We start from the raw sequence: 10,651 nt of genomic DNA, 5'->3' as shown, positions 1-10,651 counted from the left end.
GGTTTAGATTTGACAATGTATTTAAACTAAATCGAAACACATTATTTTCCTTTTTCATTAAAATTTCTTCCTTATTCTCATTTCAAGTTTCAACCAAACAAAATATCTAATTTAAATCTATCCCCTCTCTTCCTCTCAACCTTTGAATCAAACAGTCCCCCAAAGTACTGTATTAGATATATGAGATTCTGATGAGAAGTTTCAAAGTTTATAAAATCTAGAGCTCTCAAAGAACAAATTTTCTTGATAGAGTTGTCCCGAGTTCTTGTTAGTAATGATGAGGCTTATGGAATTGGCTTGAGGTGTCGGTGCTGGAACAAAACATAATCAACATAGAGGAAGAGAGCAATTTGATAGTATGAAAAACAAATTGGAAGACACAAAAGTTCCAGGTTTTGCATGAGGATAGACGTGATTTAAAGGTGGGACGACGTCCAATTCAGGTGATAACCTGCCTAGAAAATTTAATTTATATGTCAAAAGATCTAATTGGAGGGATAGGATAGGGAATAGGGAGTGATGACAGATGATTTTTATGCAGACATTTGAAGTATCTACAATTTATCTTGAGTCCTTTACATTTTTTACAAAATTAATAAATTAATATTTTTCGGAAAAAAAATCTTTTTCTCAAAAAAGTTATGTTTGTGTTGTTATGGTAGAGCTTTATATAATGGAAGATTTTTCTTGGGATATTATATATGAATTCTTGAATCTATTGAAATGCGGTTAGTACTCTAATATGAACTCTGACAAATAATTGAACCCCCAAAGATGTGATGGATTTTGCATTCTCACGTGTCTTCTATACTAATCAAGTTAATGTAGTAATTTGTAGAGTAGATCCTTCTTTTAATCCCTTGATACAAGTCAAGTTCTATCAGGTCTCGTGTTATTAACTCCCCCTCCCCAAAAGTTATATAAATAGATGTAAATCCTCTACAGTTGTTATTAACTCCCCTCCCCCAAAAGTTGAGTTATCATATTCGTATGAAACATCCATTAATTTTATTAATAATTAATTTCGTTCAAAAAAAAAAACTGACGGATAGAGATACGGAGTGAATATTGAGTTTGGGCTAATATTACTCTGAATTGGTTCCAAAACAGGGTGTAAAGAAGGTTGGAAATTGTCCTGGCATGATAATTGGCTAATATTACTCTGAAACATTCCTTGTCTGGATTATTTCAAATTTCAAAAGATAAAAATGTGTAGCATACGTGGGAGTGGTGAAAAAATGATATGACGTTTGGGCTTGTAAATTGAGGTGGAGGAGTTTTTTGGTCTAGGAAAAACCTACACTAATTATTAAAGGTGTTAATGTAATTATGTCCCTGTTAAATTCAATCTCCCTATATATTTAAGGAAAGGGCAGATGCATGGGTTTGGAAATTAGGTTGGATCTGTGTACAGGTTCCTTCGGAATTAGTAATCTCTAATTACCGATTTTGTTATTTTCTAAAGTTTCTGGAAATGTCTTGTTCCTCAAAAGGTTCTTACCTTCTCATGCCAACTTCTCTTAGATATATTGCCAACAAAAAGGGGGTTATTTAGAAGAAATATTGTCATTAGTAGTCATGGAACTAAATGATATGCATTATGTAACCATCTTTTTTTGCTTGAGTACAGCTCGTTTAGTGGTGTCATTTGCGAGTGGTACATAATGAAAATTTATTTAATGATTTGGTTATTTTGATTTGCTTAGTGTTCAGGATATCATTGAGGTTGCAACTTGGTCATGATTTATTAGCAAAATTATGTGAGAATAATGTATTCTTCTCTTTTTGGTGTACAAATATGGTTGAATGTACTAAAATTGAGTCTTGTAGGCTTCAAAGTTTCCTTCAAGTATTTAATAGTTGGTATACTCTCTCCGTTTTCATAATATGATGTTTAAGGTTTTTCATAAATATCAAAGGAATGTAATTAATTTGTTGGATTTTAAAGGGTTCATCGCAATGTGGATTGCAGCACATTCCAGATAGAATTTTTATCTGTGCGCTGGATGCTCAATCAAAATATATCTATCCTGATTTTAATTTTCTTTTGTTATCCTTTGAGTTTTCTCAAATAAAAAGGACCTGGTAAAATGTTTTCTAGTGAGGATTGTTCGGTGATTCAATCTGAAGTTATGGCTGACTTGCTGATTTTTTCGTTATTTGTTGGTGTCTAACATGACATTTTTTTGTCATTTTTATCCTCTTCTTTATGACTACCAATATTAAAATGTATGATGGTTTAAATTAGTTATGTATTTTAAATTTATGATTTTATAATGTCACATAAATTTAAGAATTTTATATAAAAATTTATTTCAATATTAAGGTTTCTGAAGTGTTTAATAATTTCCCTTGATTCTTGATTTGAAAAGTATGTTTTTAATTGACAAAAATAGTAAGCAATGATACTTATATAAAAAATGATGTATCAAATACGTGTTCCAACAACAAGTTTTGTTAAATGCAATTTATTTTTAAGCAACTTGTACAAATAACCCCATTGTAGATTCTTTAAGTAGAGTAAGAAAAATCAATTATATTCATTCAAATAAAGTTTTCTTAAAATTAAAAACATAGGTTCAATTTGTAAGAAATTAACATAGGTTTCATTTTCACACAATATATTCTTGAGAGAACGTAAAGAACTAAAATCTTCAACAAAAAATTAGTCTCATATTCGGCAAAGATAATTCTAGAAGGATATATTCAAATCCTATCAGAGAATTAAACTACTTTTGTATGCATCGATATTACTTTGGGGGTGATAAACCATCTTAAGTCTCTGTTATTAGGATCCAAAATTATAATGATTGGTGTTTTCTAGGTAGAGTTAAGAAAGAAATTGGAAGACAACTAAGGAAGAACGCCCTCATAATAGTGAATAAGGCGTCAAATAAAAGGGCACTCTCATGACATCAGTCAATGTAAAAACTTAGAAGATGTGTTCTTGTGAATTGTGATAACAGCATGACAAATGCAGCCCATATATGAGAGTGTCAGAGAGCTAATTAATAGCTATCTACTATATTGTAAATAACCACACACATGTATATAAAATGATTACTAATGTATTCATTTTTTTTATGAGTACATTAGCAATCAATACCAAAATTTTATGACAAAAAATCAATATTTGACTTAACTTTAGGAAATTATATATGTAACCGAACAAATGCCAACAATTAAATAATTATAATCCTACAACTGACTTTAAGAAATTAAAATAAAAAATAAATAACATTATAAATTATATCTTAATATTCTACAACCACTCTGTAAAATTTCTAAGACACTTGACTTTCTTCTTTTTTATTTGTCTCTCTAAAATCATCTTATCAGAGAACCAAGACACCCTGAGTATATATGCATGTATCTTAAAAAAACGACTATAAGATTACAAGAGCAACGAAGCATATTTTAAGCAGAAATTTACTTCTAAGTTGAGGCTAAATGTTTATTATATATATATATATATGTGTGTGTGTGTGTGTGGGAAATGCTGAAATGCTGAAAGAGCAAAGAGTGTGTGTGGGAATTCTCAGCAAAGCCCAAAATGATAACTGGTTGTTCGAGCTACAATGTGCACAATAGCTGGTTTAGCTTGAATTTAACGAAACATTCGCTTAATTTTAAAAAATTATCCTAAAATTGATAAAAAAAATTAAAAATGAGTTAAGAGGTAATAATTTCCGCATAATCTAACTATAGCTCTGTTAGCCCATATTTTTGATGAGCTAAAAATATGCTCTAAATACGAATTTTGCCAGATTCTGTTCGAATCGAAGGGAAAGGAGAGTCTATTGAAAGGGATTCACAGATTCAAGGAAATGTTTACGAAGTATAAGGCTAAGACAAGAAAGAGGGCTTCGAATCATTGGGCGAATCGAGCTGGCGTATGGTCGAGTCGAAGTCGAGGCAGCAAGATTTCTGGACTTAGCGCAATTTCTGACAAAACTTCACAAAATCAGTTCGACTTCGAGCAATGTGGATAACCGTTCTAAGGAGCAGTTATGTGCATGCAAGGTGTACGTAGCAGGACACTTGGCATTAGGATAGTGTTCGACCGTTAGGGCAGTTTATTTTCGAATGTCTATATATAGCAGTTTTTTAGTCAGATTTCAGGGTCGCAAATCATTTCTACAAAATCCTTATATACTCAAAGTACCCAGCGCAGAGAGAAACGAGTACGCAAGGAAAATGTATGATTGTGAACCATTTTTAAGTTTTTTTTGTAAACTTTACATTTCGAATGCAATGCAATTTACGTTTCACTTTATAATTCCTGTCTTTTAAATGGTTCATTCGATCGAATGAACTCGTTGAGCCTTTTAATTCTGCAATTTATCTTCCCTTGTCAAGTTACTTTCAGCATTTCGATTCTGTCAAAGAATTTTCCTTTCTGCAAATTTTGAACCAGTGAATGTTTGTTGCAATGATGAACATTAAAGGCTTTACGTTTAAAACAAACACACAAATGGCATGCTCCTGAGATTCACTAGTTGATCTCGCAAGCAATTAACTTAGACTAGCGATTGTTTACCAAATTCCAGCGTAAACAAGCTCATGATTGGGTATTTGGGCTAGTCTAATGGTAACAATCCATACTATAAGCCCATAAGCTATAAGCCACATAAAAGGCTAATCATATCAATAATCAATAATATTCCCCAACGGGCAGAGCAACAAATTTTCAAGACTGATTCAATAATGCTAACAAGCTAAACACCAAATGTTGGGTGTTCCCACAGCTTGTCAGATCATGTTTGAATCCATTGTGGCTAAGCAATAAAGCAAAGATGGCTCATGCAAAGCAACGGTTGAAAAGAAAGATGATGGGAAATTTGATACAGTTCCATATTGTAAAGCTCTAAAGAAGACAACCTACCCGGCTACTACTTCAGCCTATGTGGGTCGACTTAAGGATCTCAAATTTGAGCACAATTATGTAGGTACTGACCGATCCATAAGCTAACATAATTCGGGGTGTTTGCCAACTTCTCAAGAGAATCAGGTCCAGACAAAATTCCAAAGCATATTTCTGACAATGTGGGCCTTATATTCGATTATGAAAGTGAATTCACTAGAACCAGTAATCTATGTGTGATAGAGGTTGAGGCAAGATAAGCGAGTGTGCTTTTTAATTATATTTTATGTTATATGGTATGGTGTTTTGGGGTGTTGGTGGCTATGTTGCCCAATCAACTGCACTTAAGGAGCAAAACATTTTCCTGATGGAAGATCAAACACAATGATTTGTGTTTTAGGGAAGATTCCAACCCTTGTCCTGATAACTACCACTTGAGCTACTTTACAGGGACAAATTGCTTTCTCAAAAAGTTTGAATGTGACCTCTCGATCTAAGACTATCCCATTAATCAACATGGTAATAACACGAAAACAACTTTATTAGTTCGCTATATATTTTTATTTTATCCGAAGCATGGAATGGTTAGGTGCTATGGTACATAGATATCCCTTCCATAATGGGATGAATCCTAAATTCGGTACCTTATAGAATAAAAAAACACTTTCTTTTTGAGTTTTGAGCCTATTGCCTATTGCCTGGCTGGTGTAGAAGCTAATGTGTTTAGAATGATCTCATGATCCAAGGGATGAAAATGTATGAGGGCTTTTGGGAATTAATGCTACATGGCCTCTTGGACCATTCATGTCAGATAATACTCTGCCAATTGGTAATTATGTGGGTTGGACCACTCGGTAGAAATGGGCCTAACAAAATGTGACACAAAACTTATCAAGACCCTTTGCAAAATACAGACACATTTGCAAGCGCATCAAACAAACCCAGATCCTCCACCCTGGCGCCAGTTTTCAGACTCTTGATCACGGCCATCACTAGCTACTAGTACTAGTGTACTTGGATAACATATGATTGATTCTATCCTACAAAATCATAGTAATAGTAATATCAATAAAAAAAGTAACCATTTATTATTTTATTTTCACTGTCAAAAATTAAGTAATTTTTTCCGCCATAAATTTATTCCAAACATATTATCTCTCGACTTGTATTTCGGCGTTTTCTGTGGCACTCATGTCTGTTGTTTCACTTGTTTGGTTTGAATCGTATTTCAAACAATTTTTTTTACCTTAACTTAGATGTTTCTTTTCAAAGGAAAAATATGCATCACACATTTAACATGTCTGAAACAATGTAACTGTTTTTTTAAAGTCGAGTGAAATTTAATGATAATAAAACTTAGAAAAGAACAGAAGGTATATAAGTAATATATGAACAAAAAAATATAAAATTGACTTAATAATAAAAAAAAGATAAAAGAAAGAGAAACTGTGAGTTTCGCCAAAAAAAAATTAATAAACTAACAATTAATAGTATTTGATGACAAAATAATAACATGAGCATTGAAAGCATGCTACCACCCAATTATATCCCTTCCCCTACATGTAAATCTAAAAACCGAACACCCCTTAAAATTACAATGACTTTCGTCTCCAAAACCAAACGCATTGCCTGAAACAACTGTATAGAAGCACAGCTACAAGGAATCAAACATTTAACTAGGAACAGGCTTGAAATTATCCAATTCTAATTCAGTGAAATACTCAGTGACAGTTAGTGTATCTTGATGCATATAGGATAGATGTTCTCTAGCAGATCAAAGATTTTAAGAATGTCCCCTTTGCAAATTTGGTCTATCCATAGATGGATTGCAACATCAAGTCCTAAATCAAACAATGAATCCATGCAAGAACCATCACATTACACTTCTCCCAAGTCCAAACTGCATGGATCGAATTTGACATCAATGAAAGTATGGAACAGGAATACTACCATAGTCCATAGACATTCTTCAATTTGTTCTTGTGGCAAAAAGAGCCAGTTTCATTGTTCTAGTCCATGAATGATAGTTTCTACCATTTGATGGAGGAAAAACAAGCACTTGAGATGGACTTTCACTTGCATGGAAGAAAAGAGGGTTTGATGGATTGGTAAGAAAATTAGAATAACTCTTATTTGCCATAATTTTAGAGGAGATAGTAACAGCAAACGATGGAAAGAATCAATGAGAAGAATATAGATTCATGCATTAAATGTGACATCCTGCACATGAACCAGAACCATAGACTTGGCTATAACTGCACATGTATTTAGTTTGTGATGGTGGTGTGACCGTCTCATGTTGAAATATGAAAGGACATGGTATCTAAAAGTTTGATGAGTATTCTATTTATTGTATATAATTAGTTTGTCATGTTAACTAATTAATATCTCAACCAAAAATTGAAGAATGAGCCAAAATCATAAGAGATCTACCTTGCATCGCTTTTCTTCCCGATAATATTTGATATAAATTGCAACATTAATTAATTAATTAATTATAGAACTTCTTATTTGCTTCATCCGCTAATTTCGTTTATTCTTATATGTACATCAACTTAAAGAAAACTTACAAAAAAAAATCAACTTAAAGAAATTTTAATTGTGAAACACCTAAGAAAATTTGAAATTAATAACTCTATTTACTGTGCTCTTGAAAGAATGAATTCCAATGTGTCCCGTTGGTGACGTATTCGCCGATCGATGGTACGTGGAGGGTTTGATGGAAACGGACTGAAAAGAATTTGGAGGAATAAGTTAATTAGCAGAAAATCCTCTTTCCTTTGTGTTTGAATCTACCATATCTTGGAAGCTAACCAAACTCTTAAATAAATGGTTTGTGATGTAACTCTTAGTGACTGATTAATTTTATCAAGACATAATTAAAAATTTATATATCTTTCGAAACCTCCATACATATTGATTTATTTCATTGACATGAATGATCTATGTAGCTTAGTAATATAATAATAGAGAAATTGTGAGCACAGGTACCATGATCCCATCTCCTGATTGCCCTTATCTGTATTTGCGGGATGTGTAAGTAGCTCATGTGGATATCATGTGAAACTGTTATCTCTGTCTGCCCTTTTATTTAATCTTTCATTTATTAATTTATTTAAGAGACTTGACTTCGATTCCTATTTGAAGACACAAACTAACAAACCAAATCAAGAAATGAAATGTCTCACCTTCTTTTACTAATGATACGTTATATGATTTCTTGAAACCTTGATACAATGATACCTACGTACGGATAATACAAACCAGTTATTTTCAACATTTATAAAAATCTATTGCAAAGGTATTTCCAAAGTTTGTGAGCGTGGGGTGTTCAAAATAGCAAAACACATATGGTTGAAGAGATATCATACTTACAACTTTAGGTGTTCTTGAAAACATTTTTTTACTAGTGATAATTTAGATTAAAAAACATATTTACATCAATATAATATACTACTCATGAAAGTATAAATCGAGTAGATTTGATAGAATTACCGTTTTTCTTTTAATTTTTTCTACCCCGTGTTAAGTGAGAGTTAAGCATACTTCAATTTTTGTTACCGAAGAGTTAAGCATACCTAAGTATATACACCTTGACTTATTTTAATATTGGGATATGAAAAAGGAACTAAGTAACTATCCCATAGAACTGGCCGTATGAATTAATAAATATCATTCTTGTTTGGGATACGTATACTCTGTAAAGAAATGGGACAGCACAATCATCTTACTTTCTATGTACCATATTTTAACGAAAGTAAACAACAAATTAATGACACATAAAATAAAAGGCCACAAAGAAAAGATAAAGAAAAAAGACCAGGAAGAAAGGAATGGAAAATTGAAGTCATCCAACTATTTAATTCATTCATACATAGAGAAAGGAGAAGTTCATTTTGGATGAATATATAATTAATTGCAATGAGCAGTCATGAACCCTTTAATTATGGCCAAAGATGCCTAAAGACATGTTAACACCTTGGCTTTACTTATCTAGCCAGCCACGCATTATTATACTCTATTTGCTTCTTGAATGATCTAATTTATATATGATAAATTAACAAAGTAATTAAAAGATAAATTCCATTTTATCTTTTTGAATATAGTTGTGAAACCTGATTCGGTCTAGTCGATCAGATTAATCTAATTGGGGTCTAGTAACCTAATCGGATCGATTTTATTTTTGAATTAATTACATAATTGACTTGAGATAATTCGATCAAATCCAACCGATTAAATATCAAATCCCAATTGAACGGATTCAACTTGACCGGTTTAAAAAAATGAATTATTTTTACGAAGTCATTTTGATATCTTATTATTATCGATTGTTATTTTAGATTTTAAAATATGAATAAATTTTTCTTATTCAAATAATATTAGTTATATACTTATAAATAATAAATAAATATATAATTTTAAAATTTTAATATATAAAAAATCAAATCGAATTAATCAGTAATTTATGGATTGGACCAGTTAATCATAACTTATTACCTTAAGTAGATCAATGATCTAGTTTTAAAGTATCTTTTTGAATATTGTGAAACCTAAACAAATTGAAGGACTAATTATGGGCACTGCCTGTCTTCATTGATTACTGTGACGCAACAGCGTGAACTTTCCACTACGCAGCTAATTAATGGCAGCATTGGATTTGGCAAGCAGAGAGCCGTTGTGGCACTTTGTTGGAATTATAGCACTACTTTATAATAATACAAGCCATAGTTCACCGCAACATGAGTATCACCATTTTAAATTTGTTTGTTTAAAATGCTCATGTTCGAAATAAATATTCGATACTGAATGATAATATATGGTTTATTCTTTTTTGTCATATTTATTTATTTTTTTCATTTTTGTATTTAAACGATGAAATTGATTCAAATAAATCATCAAAGTGATTTTTTTATTTTATGTTTGCATCCATTCATATAAATTTAATAGCTCATGATAAATATAAGTATGTTATTGTTAATAATGAATCTTATGTTATTATTATTATTATTATATCATTTAAAGATTTTATACTCGGATTGAGAATATAATCATAGTTAAAAGTCTTTTTCAATTTTTCTATTATATTTTCTATAATTATATATATTTTTAATTTAAAAAACAATAATTAATGTTATTTTTACCTTTAAAATGAGGGTAAAATTGAATAAGATTATCTTAAAATTTTAAAATAACACAAATAAATTGAAATATTTTTAAAAGAAATGGGAGTTTAAAAAACAACAAAGATAGAATTCGATTATATGTAAAAATAGATATTGCCTACCAGAATAGTTATTGTTTAATTTATTAAAGTTGTTTTTTTATTATGTATTCATGATAAAAAAAAGTTAAAAAATAATTGTTTGATATAAATATTTATTACATTAAAACTTTAAAAGCTATATGATGTTATTTAAATGACTTAATTCAATAAAATATATTTAATGCTGGCACACCATGTATCACACGCAATAAAAAAATGTATTTAAATAAATGGTGAGTTTCTACTTTCTACTTTCTACTTACCCGATTAGGGATTAGCGTGTATTGGTTGAAACTAGGATTCGGAAACACAAATTAAGAATATGTAGCTCTCAAAGATTTCAGAGTGTTACTGTGTTACTACAATGACTCGGAAATAATAGTAGTATAATGATCAATTTGGTAGTACTAATATAATTAGAATCAAACGGATCAAATGGCATTTGTTTTGGGTGAAGTGAAAGCCAATAAAGATTTTAGATAACTGTTCCAAGTCAAACCTTTCACCAAACATTTAACTTCTAG

Source organism: Glycine soja, chromosome 5, assembly GCF_004193775.1.
Source record: "Glycine soja cultivar W05 chromosome 5, ASM419377v2, whole genome shotgun sequence".
Lineage (NCBI taxonomy): Eukaryota > Viridiplantae > Streptophyta > Magnoliopsida > Fabales > Fabaceae > Glycine > Glycine soja.
The sequence above is the reverse complement of the archived record's forward strand: the minus strand, read 5'-3'. Positions refer to the sequence as shown.